At 37.1% G+C, this 14,150-nt stretch overlaps 1 protein-coding gene across 4 annotated transcripts in view; it reads left to right on the forward strand.

Annotated features, from left to right (window-relative positions):
* Nucleotides 1–14,150, forward strand: part of EMC2 (ER membrane protein complex subunit 2) — a 402,125-nt gene that overhangs the window by 140,456 nt on the left and 247,519 nt on the right. Inside the window, exons 12-14 of one of the 4 annotated variants that reach the window (XR_005368538.1) lie at nt 12,547–12,600; nt 13,287–13,384; nt 13,673–14,111. The exons of 2 other annotated variants lie outside the window; for them this stretch is intronic. The gene's annotated coding sequence lies outside the window, so the exon portion shown is untranslated. Of the gene's footprint in view, nt 1–12,546; nt 12,601–13,286; nt 13,385–13,672; nt 14,113–14,150 lie in introns of those variants that run through there. One more of the 4 variants, XR_005368540.1, reaches the window with a different exon arrangement.

Genomic DNA, 14,150 nt, shown 5'->3' on the forward strand with positions numbered 1-14,150 from the left:
AAAGGGAGAGAGAAAGAGAATTGAATGATCTAATGAGGTCTTCCCATCTCCAGTATCTGTGAAACGTATTATTTAGTAATACTTTAGAGATACTTGTGTAATTTGAAGTAAGTTAATATTATAACCAGAAGTATCTATTTTGGGACACAAATCCAATTGCAGTTGGTATGCCATGTCTGTCCTTGTGTGTCTGCCTGGTTACCAGGAGAATATCTGTCCTGGGCTCTGCGTTGGGCAAAATATGCTTTATCTAAGCGTTTGGAGGCTTGCATTATTGAGTGACTGAGGGGTGAATTGCAGTACTTCTTAGACTCTCCAACTCACATCTTATGTATTCACTCATTAGTTCATTATGTTGATGCTCAATAACTATTTCTTGAATAAATGAAAAAAATCCTCAGGAAGATAGTCATTCAACCTCATTCTAAGGACATAGGGACATAGGGAAAGCAAAGCAGCAATGTTGGAGATCAACATGAAGATCTGGACATTCTTTTGAGAAATTTTTTAAAGATTTATTTATTTTAGACAGAGAGAGAAAGCACAAGTGGGAGAGGGGAGGGTGGAAGGGCAGAGGGAGAGGAAGAGATTCCTCAAGTAGACTCCTTGCTGAGCAGAGTCCAACGTTGGGCTCTATCTAAGGACTCATGAGATTATGACCCAAGCCAAAATCAAGAGTCAGCTGCTTAACTGACTGAGCCACCCAGGTGCCTTGAGAATATTTTTGAATTTTTTGAATTCGATCAAACTCAGCACAGAATCTCACCAAGGGAATGGAATTTGTCCTGTATGAGGCAAAAGCAACCTATTTTTGGATTTTAGCCACATATCTGGGGGCAAAATTCTTGAGGCAACATAAGATAGCCTCAAAAGTCACCTGTTTGGCAACATGGTATAGGAGTGGGGGTTTACAGACAGAGACACGTCTTTAGACAAACCACCAACTAAGTTCCTAAGTCTTTATAAAAACTATGCAGTGTTTAATAATAATAGGGAAAGTACAATAGCATGGAGATTTCCATAACCCAAGAGACGAGCATGGACTTATTGTCTGTAATGTAGCTGCCTATTAAAGTGTTCAGGTTTGTAGGTCTGTTAACAGGTTGGCAAAGGATAGGCCATGTAACTTTGCACTGGCTCATAAGAATAATGGATAGAAACTATTTTTTAGGACAAGGCAATTTTGTGCCTCTGGTACTTTAAGAATATTGCCTAGGGACTATGAGCTTCTTAGGACTCCATAAAAATACTTGAGGACTGAAAAAGATGTTGACTCCCAATATGAAAAGACAACAGCAAAATTGAAATTAATAAATATTTACTTCAGTGTATATAAGGTATAACATGTTATTTTATTGTTTGTTAAATATATTATTAGTTAATATTGATTTTATTTGAAAACAACTTGTAGCTTGGATTTTTTTTAACCTTGCCAAAATTCTCAAAAAAGTGATGACTGTAGAGAATTTATTGCTATTTTCAAAGTAAATGAATTACCACATAATTTCTAAAATAAAATTATGAAGATCTTTCAAAATTTTTATAGCAAGATATTATGTTAATCATATTAATTAATTTAGGCATTTTAATAGTTTGATACAATGGCAAAATTGCCCAAGGCTAAATCAGGTCTTGAATTAGAATGTGATGATCAGCAGTCGGAAGATGTCCATATATCAGAGAAATTCAAGAGAAAGGATCTAAAGAGTCTAACTAATTGGCAGAGTCTAGAAATGGAAACTAGGCTGCCAGAGATAGTCGTTAACGTAGCCAGCTTTCCTCCCAAACCATGAGAGAACTGGCAATAGCAAGTCATGGCTTCAGCCTTACAGAACAAAACGGGAGTTCAGGGTCAGGGCTTTTTTTCTGAGTAATAAGTCAGTTGCTGGATTACCACAAGCTAGCACAAGATAAAAGTTGGCCTTGGCAGCAAGTTTGACTTGTATATGAGTCCCTTGAGTTTTAATCTAGTTTTTCCCTTAACCAAGAACAGATCCCAAGTCTAGAGAAGGGTGTGCACATGAGGATCATGACAGTCAACAAATATCTTTAAGCACCTGCTATCTGCCCAGGGACTGTCTAGGTACTGGGAATGCAGTAGAAAACAATTCAGATACTAACTCATAGGCCACCCTGCTTACTGCCTAATGGGAAAGGTAAGACATTAAACAATAACAAGTGGGATAAGTGCTATTGAAAAGGACAGAGTGCTAAGAAAGTAGCACAAAGACTGTGAGAGCGAGAGATCAAGACAGAGCATTAAAGAAAAATCAAGTAGAGCAAGCGTAACCAGGACCAGGGACCTTATTGATAGGAGAATTTTAATCTAACAAAGGACATCACAGCAGCAGTTGCTGGAGAGCTGGACAGGAGCTTGGGGGCATAGAGGCACAGCTGTGGATTTTGAGGGACTTGACAACCAGGGCTGGAGAGTTCATGGTTAGCCCAGCATAGACAAGATCTTTCCCAGAGCAGTCTGTAATATTGAGAAGCACTCTCTTGGAATATGTTTGAGGGGCCCTGGATTACTGTGCTTTTGTCACAAATGAACTATTATTTAAAATTTATCTCTTCTACTAACACTTCCTCTCAGACACTATGGCTACCACACTTGCAAACAATCAGTTTGTGTCAGCCTGCTGGACTGTCCAGTTGAAAAATCTGTCCTTTTTAATCTTTAACGTGTAACTTAGGCCCTTGGAGACTCAGACATCCCTAACACATGTATAATTCTTTAGAATTTTAAATAAGTTGTGTTCAACACCAATTAACATCATCATCAAAAATATTGTGCATGGCATACATCTCAAGCAAGCAGCAAGCATTGATTGTACAAAGTACTCTCAACTGGAACCCGCCCAGCCCCAAATGACTTCATGCAGAGAAAATAAATAGCAGTGAGCAGGCAGCTTGATCTGGGTAGAGAGGACTTTTTTTGTTGTTTTCTTTTTCTACCTCCAGCAGCCCTTAGCACAGTGCCTTACTCATGAAATAGTCGTTAAAATGGAACGCATACAGAAGTTGGTATATTTTTTCAATGCCACAACTGAGTTTGAGAGTCAATCAGTTCAAGTTGAATCCCCTAGCATTTTTATTTTAGAGATAGTACCTTTGTCTCTGCCTTCCTCCAGAGGGGAGAGATGCAATGTAATAATGTAGTCATTTGTACTGAGTATGTTCCAGCTGAAAGGCCTCTGTGTAAGTGCTTTGAGTCTAAAAGAAAGGTATTCATTGTTAGTCTCTAGTATTTGAAGATGACCTCACTGATAGGGTTGTATCCCTAAGTGACTGAAATGGCTGTGGTCTCAGAGGCGCGTGGGAAGGCTTTTCTTCGGTTTGTGGTAAGAGCCTGTTTGCAGGCCCTGGTATTTGTAGCGCCACCTTCCTTCAGGCTGCTTGTCAAGATGAGTTGGTGCATTTTTGTTAGGTGTATACCAGGTTCCTCTGTTGACAGGTGTTCTGTTCCAGAATTTCATAGTTATTGAGAAATGGACTATGTCAGCACAAGATTTTATTGTATTTTGAGGCACTTTGGAGCCTCCGACAGCTGCTCTCATTTTGCAGAGCAAACTGCTGCTGAAGGTTTGGCAAGGCTTAATTTTTAAATGGATTCTATGCTGCTATATGCGGCATTTCCCTTGGCATTTGAATCATTCAGCACATATCCTCATCGTTAGATCATTTTTTTTTATGGAATTTTTGTTGGTCACCTTTAAAGCTGCATCAATCACTTGGTAATGGAAAAAAAGTCAATGTAATGATCTGCTTTGAAAATAAACAGTATAACTTGACTTTGGCGTTGAGAGCCTATTATCATGTGGTAACATCATTCTATTCCAATGACATTATCTGCTAAGGATATTATGATGGTGGAAAATATTCCGATTTTGTTATCGGAACAATGAAACTGTGATATTTAATTATAGAGAAGCATGTTTAATTTGGGAAATCTGGTATGTTGACTGTCATAGTGTACTCATCAGAAGCCTGGGTGGTGGTAATCCAATTTGAACAGAATGTTATTTAGGAACCCACCATGTTATTGATTTAACACTTTTTCTCACTTTCTTAAATCTTTTCCCTTGAAGTTTGAATTTTCCATTAAGTTTTCTGATTAAAAAATTAACTAATGACTCAATTAACACACTGTGTAGTAGGAAGTAGAGAAGGGTGAGAAAAGGGAGAATAGCATCTGTGGCTAGTTTTTATTTTGGAGGGGTGAGACCTGTATGAATGACACAGTGAAGGCATTTCCCAGTTGAAATGTTAACAAATTAGAGAACTGAATTCTCTCTCTCTCTCTCACCTCTTTACACATATATACCATGTATTGAGGAAATTAAAAATAAAGCAGTTGTATGATTACATTGATTAGACTGTTATGTGAATAAATAAAGGCTATCCTTAAAATGGTTGAGAAGGTGGTATTGGGATAAGATTTGAAAGGCAATACGGGGTACTTCCTTTTCTATAGTTAACTTTCCTGCTAATAATTCATTGTGCCATCCTACATTCTTAAATGCTCTTCAACTACAGCTAATGATTAGCCAAGAAATAAGTGAGCCCCTTTTACTGAGTACCTTCTATGTGTCAGACATCATGCTTGATCTAAAGGGAATGTAGAATAAATAAATAAAATCTTTAAAAAAATAAAGGGAATGTAGAAATGGATAAGGCACATGTTGTCCTCAGGGAGCTCTCCATCTCATAGGAGGCAGACACAGCAAATAACTGTTCTTGGTGTTCACATGTGGGTCAGGGGTGGAAGAGGACACTAGCAGTGGGGAAAAGGTGAAGAAAGCCATATCACACTTACTCCAGTCTCAGCAGTACATGAGCAAGAAACAGTGAATTAGAAAATAAGAGAATAATTATTTCTGGGCTGGAAGAAACTCAGAAAGCAGAGTCCACCCTAGTTTGACAATGAAGCTGCTAAACATCTGAGAGTCAAATGGCTTTTCCAAGGTCATAGAGCAGATTGGTGGCAGAGATAGAACTAGAACCCAGTCTTCTGACCAATGTTCTTCCTGCTATATCACATTTCTTTCAAAGTTCTATTTCCATCTTGGAGTCAAGGATAATGGACCTCTGCAGGAGGAGACTTGGTCCCCTCACAATTTTCCTTGGTGACAAGTCCTGATACGGAGTCTTTATGTTTCCTTTTCATTTATCCGAGGGCACAATATATATTCTAGGTGTACCTGGCTAATGGTAGGATATTTCTGCAGCTGAGTCAGAGGTGCTCTGTGACCTGGTTTTGACTTCTGAAATAGTCTGAGTTACTACTTGGAGTGTCCCCAGATTCACTAAAGTGCCACAGAGACCACAAAACAGAACTTTTGTCTATATAGAGGGTTGGGAAGAATGGAGGAGGTTGTATTGAGGACTACCACTAAATTCACATGGGGATTGTGTTCTCAAACAGAATATAAGGAGACAAAAATGCCTTTCTTTCTGGCAGGGGGCCACAATCAGCCTCAAGGCTGGTGGCATTATACTGAAAAAAGTAGCCCAGGCTTCGTATCTACTGGCACTGAGTGATTTGGGCAATCGAATGGAAATATGACCTTTTTGGTTTGTGCTACTTCAGCTCAGTGCCCTCTGTAGACTCTTAAATATATACAGCATGCTGAAAGCTCTTCTTTCATAGACTTTTTTTTTTTAGGTAGAATGTATATCTGAAAGAAGCCATTCAAGAACTGGTTTTAAATAACCTAAATATTTAATTGTAGGGTGGTAAGTAAATATTGGTGTTATTGCATTTTAAATGGAAGCTTTACTTTGTTCATTCTTTATAACTTTATTTTTGTAAGTATACAAATTTACAGAATTGTCTCTGCCAAATAAAGAGCCCCACTCCCAAATCCAAACAACTGAAGTTGATCACAAAGGCATACACATTGCTGGTAATTATGTATAGGAAACAAAAGGAGGAATAAATATAGCCCTGGTTACTGCAAGCTCATCTCACATCAGTACTGGCTTTGTGACACAGAAAATGATGTATAAGTAAAAAATGCCTTGGAAAAATAGGAATTCTTTAAATATGGACTATGTTGATCTTAATCTAGTTAGCAACACTTCATATTAATGCATGACTGTGTTATATTTACATTTCTTTAGGAGGTGGTGTGTTGAAAGAAAAAGGCATGTGAGTTGGACCCATGATGGTTAAGATCCTTACTCAGGACCTGAGAAGTTTACTTCATTGTTTTGAACCTGATTTTTCTCATTGGCAAAAGGAGTAATTTCTCCATGTAAAAGTCTTGGCATAGTACTTGTTGCATTATAGGCATTCCATAACTGTTAGTCCAATTTTCCTTCTTAATTCCTATGAAAATAAACCAGTAAGCACATGATTTTTGAAGTTCTCATTAACTATCCTTTTTTTTTTTTTTTGTATCTCATAGCACTCTTACAGTTAGTTGGGTCTCCTGGTGGGCATAACTCAACATTATTATAAAATTCAAACATAAAGACAGCTTGGAAGGGAGGCCCCAAGAGATACTGTACATCTCATCTGAGAAGAAAAGGAAAATCAATCAAGGGCAAAGCTGTGGTGAGAGAGGAAGAAACTGAGACACACATCTCTCCCCTTTGTGGTATCAGTCAGCATTCCAAGCTCAGGGCCATCCCATCTTTTACTGTCAAAACTGGGATGCTTTTGAAAGTGAAAAAGGATAGGGAAAAGTGCCAATAAGACAGGATGCTGAGAGAACAGTCATACAACTGGACTGTCCAGAGCAAATCAGAACATATGATTACCTTGTCCATAGGAGTCCTGGGGGCCTCAGGCAGCATGGTGTCACACAGACCATGGCCAGAATTCCAACTGGGTTCCCAATGGTTAGGCACACGGTGTGATCAGTTATGCAACCTCCCTGAACCTCAACATATTTATTTATGGAAGAGAGTTAATGAAAGCTGTGCCTCAGGCTGTACTAAAGATCAGAGAAATACATCTAAAGTACTTGGTGTGCACTATATAGAGATTGTTTTTTTATGTATAATGCATGCAGAAAGCCTGCATGGAAAGGATCTGAGAATAAAAGTAAATCTCCCAAAGGGAGAAAATCTCCCTTATCTCTGACTTCAGCGTTACAAAATTTGGAACATGGAGCAATGGGAGAGTAAAAGGAAATTTACTGCCATCTTATACTACTTGCTGTTAATTTTGGACTTCATTAACCAACTTTATTAAGTGTTTTTTGCCAGATATATTATTATATTTTTAATTAATAATATGTGAGTATAAAAGATCAGAGATCAAGAGAGAGGAGATGTGTTTGGGGAAAGAACTATTGCCTATAGACAAGTTGTGGGTGCTGGCAGTGAATTTGCACAGGTTAAGAGAACTCAGCTGCAGAGGGTTGCAATTAATTGCTTCCCCTTCCCTAAAAGGAATAACATAAATGGCCTTGTAGGTTCTGGAACCTGCCAGGGAAGAGGGCAGCAATCCCCTGGTTTGCATGGCTCTCTTACCATTCATTAGGAAGAAAACTTTCCGTCTGTGTGTAAATAAGAACACATATCAGACATATTTACTTTGATTCATTATTTGAAACCACCCAGGCAGCACTTTAAAAAACATATCAGCATTTGTTGAGACTGCTGATCCTTGGATAATTATCCAAGTGCCTTCTCAGTATAAGTGTCATCTCCTCAGACGTCATCCTGAACACATTAATTATGAAATAACAGAGGGCTTCTGAATATCTTCTCATGCATGATTGTTCAGTTAACAGAATTTGTGTTCACATTTTTTGTATTTGTATTAGCAAAGCAGAAGAGGAGGCTCAAAGCTGGAATATTGTAATTGCTTTAGTGGACACAAATTATACAATGAATAGTTACTGAAATGACATTTCAATACATCTGTAAAGAGAAAGAACCACATAGGCTGGATGAGGTTCTCCACACTTTGACGTACTTACAGACATTTTTCCTTAAAGTCAAACCACTTCTAAAGATCCTGATTTCGTGAGGGTGGGTGTTTTCTACATGCCTTTTAAGAAATAGTCTTGCTCTTTATTTCATTTCATTATTTTAATAAACTATACTTTTTGGGGGGCTATTGAGTGTTTTTAATATTTTTGAGTGTTTTTAATATTAAGAACAAATTAACACGTATATTTATATCTTCACTGAGACTTTATTATTCTAGCAAAGAAATTATATATTTTTAAAACCACACGAATGACCAAAAAATAGGCTTCTTGTGCATTTCCCCCCCATTTGTCCTTTCTGTGATCTTCGTGTATCTATCTAAAATGAGGCCCAGTTTTGCAGTCTTTATAATGGTAATGTTAACTTTGAAATCAGAATTGAGCAAGTGAAATTGAGGTGTTTATTTCCCAACAGAAATAACGTTCAGTTTGATGAATTTAAATAAGCAGTAGTAAGTACCCCATTCCTTTGGTAGGAAGGGAAATCATCCCAACCCCATGTAAATGTTATCTTGTAATTGGTGGGGTTTGGTTTGGCAATTAAACCTGCCAAGAATAACAGAACCTGGCTTCCCTGAGTCTTTTTTTTTTTTTTTTTTTTTTTTGGCAGTTCTTATTCTAGCAAATTTTTTGGAAGTTCTTTTGTAATTCTTGGAGAACACCTTTAGTAATGTGCCTGTATGATTAAGAAGCACATCTCGGCTCGACAATTTAATGCATGTCTGGTAGGGCAATCTAGTCTGGCTAGAAGTAGTTGGCAAACTGTTGTCTATTACCAGAAAGTAAAGGGAGTGAATAAGAAATTTCCTAACTTCTTCCCTCATCTTTTCATTTTATTTTAATTGGAATTAACAGAGTAAAATCGAGCTTTTTGGTGTGCAATACTGTGAATTTTAATATATGCATAGGTTTGTATAACCACCACTACCATCAGGATATAGAACAGTTCTGTTGCCCCCCAGACTCTTGTATTATGTCCCTCCACTGGCACTTTGACCCCATCTGTAACTCCTTGCAGCTACTAATCTGTTCTCCATTATTATAGTTTTATCTTTTCAAGAATGTCCTATAAATGGAATCATATATTATGCAACCTTTTCAGACTGTCGCCTATCATTTATTATAATGCCTTTAAGAATCATCCAGGTTAAAAAAAAAAAGAATTATCCAGTTTGTATATATCAATAGTTCCTTTCTTTTCATTGCTAAGTAGTATTCAGTTGCATGGATGTGGCACAGGGTCTTTATCCATTGAAGGACAATTTTACTTCCTTCTAGCTTATTATTATTATTATTATTATTATTATAGAGCTGCTGTAAACAATATATAGGCTTTGTGTAGATATGAATTTTATTTCTCTAAGATAAATAGTGAGGAGTGAGATTGCTGTGTCATGTAGTGTGTGTTTAACTTTATGAGACATTGGCAAACTATTTTTCAGAGTTACTATACCTTGCTATCAACAATGTGTGAGAATTCCATTTATTCTGTATCCTCATCAGCACTTTGTATTATTCATATTTCTAGTCATTTTAATGCGTATGTAGGGGCATCTCATTTTAGTTTTAATTTGCATTTCCTTAATGAGTAATGGTGTTGAGCATCTTTTTATATGCTTATTTGCCTTCCTTATCTCTGATGAAGTTTTTGTTTGAATCTTTTGTTAACTTTTTAAATTGAGCTATTTGTTTTTCCAGTACTTGAGAGTTCTTTATATACTCTGGATATGAATAATTTGTTGAATATGTGATTTATAAGTATTTAAAATATTTTCTTTAGTCTGTAGCTTCTTTTTTCACTTTCTTAAGAGTAACTTTTGAAGAACAAAATTTTTTAATATTGATAAAGTCCAATTTATTAATTTTTGTTTTATGGATTATGCCTTTGGCATTATGTTTTATGTTTTACATTTTTAAAAGGATTTTATTTATTTATTCATGAGATACACAGAAAGAGAGAAGCAGAGATATAGGCAGAGGGCGAAGCAAACTCCATGTAGGGAGCCTGATGTGGGACTTGATCCGGGATCCTGGGATCACGCCCTGAGTCAAAAGCAGATGCTCCACTGCTAAGCCACCCAGGTGTCCCTGTGTTTTACATTTAAATGTGTGATTCATTTAGACATTAATTTTTGTATAATGAGTGAAGTTTAGGGCAAAGTTCATTTTTATTTTTGGATATGGATGTCCAGATTTTCTAATACCATTCATTGAAATGACTATCCTTTTATCTTTGCAAAACTCAGTTGGTTATATTTGTCTATTTGTCTATATAATGTCTATTTCTGGACTCCACGCTGTACTTTGATCTATGTGTCTATCCCTTTACCAGCACTGCACTCTCTTGATTATTGTAGCTTTATAGAAATCTTAAGAATAGGTGTTGAGATAACTTTAATTTTATTCCTATTTCTCAAAATTGTTTTAGCTACTTCAGTTCTTTGGTTTTCAGTATATATTTAAAAATAAATTTGTCTGTATCTACAAAACAAACAAGTATGAGCACCTGGGTGGCTCAGTTGGTTTACCATCTGCCTTCAGCTCAGGTCATGATCCTGGGGTCCTGCAATTGAATCCCACATTGGACTCCCTGCTCAGCAGGGAGTCTGCTGCTCCCTCTACCCATCCCCATTGTTCATGCATGCATGCTCTCTCTTTTTCTCTCACATTCTCTCTCATAAATAAATAAATAAATAAATAAATAAATAAATAAATAAATAAATAAATAAAGTAAGTCTTTGGAAAATCGTAACAAAAACAAGCAAAAATAAACAAAAAAAACTTTGCTGTTATTTGAAAAGAATTGCATTAAATCTGTAGATCAATTTGGGAAGAATTTACATCTTTATTATGACTGAGTCCTCTAATCTGTGACCATGAAATGTTCCTCTGCTTTTTAGGTCTTTTATTTTTTATTTCTTTCATCAGTGCTTGTAGTTTTTGGAAAATAGATCTTATATATTTTGTAGATTTATACCTAAGTAATTCATTTTTTGGAGCTATTATAAGTGGTATTATGTTGCTTTTTTTAAAGATTTTATTTATTTATTCATGAGAGACAGAGGCAGAGAGAGAAGCAGAGGGAGAAGCAGGTTCCATGCAGGGAGCCCAATGTAGGACTCTATCTCAGGACTCCAGGATCACGCCCTGGACAGAAGGCAGCCGCTAAGCGGCTGAGCCACCCAGGGATCCCCAATCTTATGTTTTAATTTTGTTTCCAGTTGTTTATTGCTTGTGTATGGGAATACTACTGATTTCTGAGTGTTGACTTTTTATGTTGTAATCTGCTAAACTCAAAAGTTCAAGGAGTTATTAATTTTTAGATTTCTTGAGGTTTTCTAGATAGAGAAATAGATTATCAATAAGTAGTGATGGTTTCATTTACTTTTCCTTCAGTATGCCTTTTACTTAGTCTTACCTCACTGCACTAGCTCGGACTTCCAGTGTGATACTGAATAGAAATGGTAAGAGTAGACATCCTTGACTTGTTTTCAGTCTTACGGGGTAATTTTCCCTTTTGTCTCTGAGTGTTTGGAAACCCCTTTCCTTCTCCTTGAGACAGAACTACAGGGCTTCTCCTGCTCTCCCTTTCTATACTTATGCTACTTCCAGGTCTCAAATTGCCTAATGTTCAGGCCTGGTGGTAGCAGAAGAAAAAGAAATTATGAACTTACCACTAATTTGGTAATAAATTAAACTCTCATATTTTCCCCAAACTACCTGATACTCTTCTGAGTTCTCAGATAGCTGTTCTAAGTATGCTGTCCAGGTTTTTTAGCTTCATTCAGTGGAAGAGACAGGATAGAGCGTACCTCCTCCATTTTATCTGGAACCAGAACCTTTTTATGTTTTTCAAAATAAGAGATTTGTTTGTTTGTTTTTGCATATGGCTTTTTTCCATCAAATTTTTAGGAGTAATTTTTAGGGGAATTTTAAGGGGAAAATATTTTAATCCTGGAAAATGGAAAAAGTACTTTGGAAAAATTTTTCTTCCCTTTATGTTTTTTAGTGTCTATTTATTGAAGGATGGGAGTTTATGTGTTATATTTCACAATATTTAAGGCAATAGAGATTATAAAGTGCAGGTAGAAAATAAAATGGCCTCCTTTTCCTAGTACTTAATGCCAGACACACTCAAAGGGACTAATTATTTTGTTGTCTTTCAATCAAATTTTGAGTGGCCTTCATTAATCCACTGCTTACTCTCAGGTGTAAAAACAAAACAAAACAAAACAGGTCTCCAGTCATTTTATTATGTCAAACCAATTCAGTTCAGGAACATTATGTACATCCCTATATAATAACTAAAACTCCAACTTTATTTTAAAGTTGAAGCTTTTCCTCTGAGACTGCTCAAAACCAGGGTCTTATAGGAGCAAGGAGGTGGGTTTGTCATTTTCCCTGTTTTGCCTACAAACATTTTTTTTCTTTCTTCTCCATTCATTAGACACAATTGACTCCCCCAGGACTGAAGAACAGAGTAGGAAATGTAGAGAAGAGCTAAGGGTCAGGGAAAGTATTACTTGGCTGGCACTATAAGGAGTTGACATTGGCCCCAGACTTGGAAAGTATTTAAAGCCAGACTGTTTCTCATTTGCAGGGTTTCTAGACACTCCTCCCTACGCAGCTGGTCACCTACAGTTCCATGACACAGGTAATGCACCATCTCCATATAAACTGTAAGTTTTGGGCTTAAAACACTCATTCAGTGGCTCTTTTGAACAAAATTCATTTAAGATCAGGGTGTTTCTCTCTCTGTCTCTCTGTCTCTCTCTCTCTCCCTCCCTCTCTCTTCACATATGCGTAGTCCACAGGAAAATCACTTATTTTCCCAGAGCATACCCCTGTACCTCTGTTTCTTGCCCTTAAACTCCCTTGGGTATGAGTCAGACCACAGTCAACTTTATCCACTAAGCTATTCAAATATTCTTGAGTCTTTCTGGATTTGCTCCATACCTGATAGGTCTCATAGCACGTCAGCAATTCTCTTGAAAGAAAGACTGCACTTTTCTACTCACTTGTCTCAGACTCCTCAGTCTATTTTATAGGATGGAGGTTAATGGGAAGGTCACAAAGTGGTTCTCTACCACAATCTTTACAAGTCTGACTTGTATGGCCTAACCAATACTGAGAGGAAAAGTCCCTTTTTAATCTCCTATTGCCTATATAAGTAATCCCTTTGGTCTTTATATGACTGATATCTTATGTGCTAACTGGAAGAATATAAAACATGTATCAAATGTAGCTGGTGACTTAGAAGATAAGCAGTCTGGTTGTATGCTTATAACAGTACCAGTTAGATTCTTTAACATGTATTTTTTATTTTAATGGTCCTGTCAGTGAAGACTTTCTATAAGCAGTCTTCAGGATTGGATGTTACTGCAGAAAAGAAGAGAGAAAGAAGAGAATCATTGCTCTACTTTGGATTTCAGAAATCTGTAGGTTTCAGCCTTTTATATTATTTATCAAAGTAGTGGGTAGTGTGGGTGAATGCCTGTTAATGTAAAATGATTTTTCCACCATACAGAGAGGCAGGGGGAGAAAAGCTTCATAAAAAAGGAGACATAAAAAGAAGGTTTGGAAGAAGGTAAAGGGATCCTCATATGTCTCTCTTGATCAAAATGTAGGTCAAAAGAGGAATAGTAGATAGGTTTGGGGGACCCAAGACCAGAGATTTGTATTTTACTCTATAGAATGACTCTAGGAAATGCTCTCCATTTTTTTAGAGATCCCACATCCAGGATACAGCAGAGATTGGAGCAGCAAAGCAAAAAGGCAGGGAATGACATAGAGAAGACCTGAGACAAGCCTCTTAACTCTAATGGTCTGAGAGAACCTTCAACATTTCCCAATGATCATGATAGGACAGAGTAGCAGATGGCCCAGAAGAAGCCTTGTAGAATGCGGACTGTCTGGCTCTGAATATTGGCTACCATGCAGGGCCATGAGTATCAGCAGCTTCCAGAAACTGGATTCAGGACTCAGTGGCCAAGAGAGGCAGGGCATATTAAACCTCAACAGGGAGGTCAATGATTATGGACTGGACTTGGACCCACTCCCTGTACCCTGCAACGTCCAGAATACCACAGTGTTCTGAGCCTTCTCCAAGACCAGACACCACCCAAGAAGAAGGGAAGGACAAGCAGAGAATGAGACTCCTGAATTAACTGATTTATTAACAATAAAAATATTAAGTTTTAAGCC

Source organism: Canis lupus, chromosome 13 (assembly GCF_011100685.1).
Source record: "Canis lupus familiaris isolate Mischka breed German Shepherd chromosome 13, alternate assembly UU_Cfam_GSD_1.0, whole genome shotgun sequence".
Classification (NCBI taxonomy): domain Eukaryota; kingdom Metazoa; phylum Chordata; class Mammalia; order Carnivora; family Canidae; genus Canis; species Canis lupus.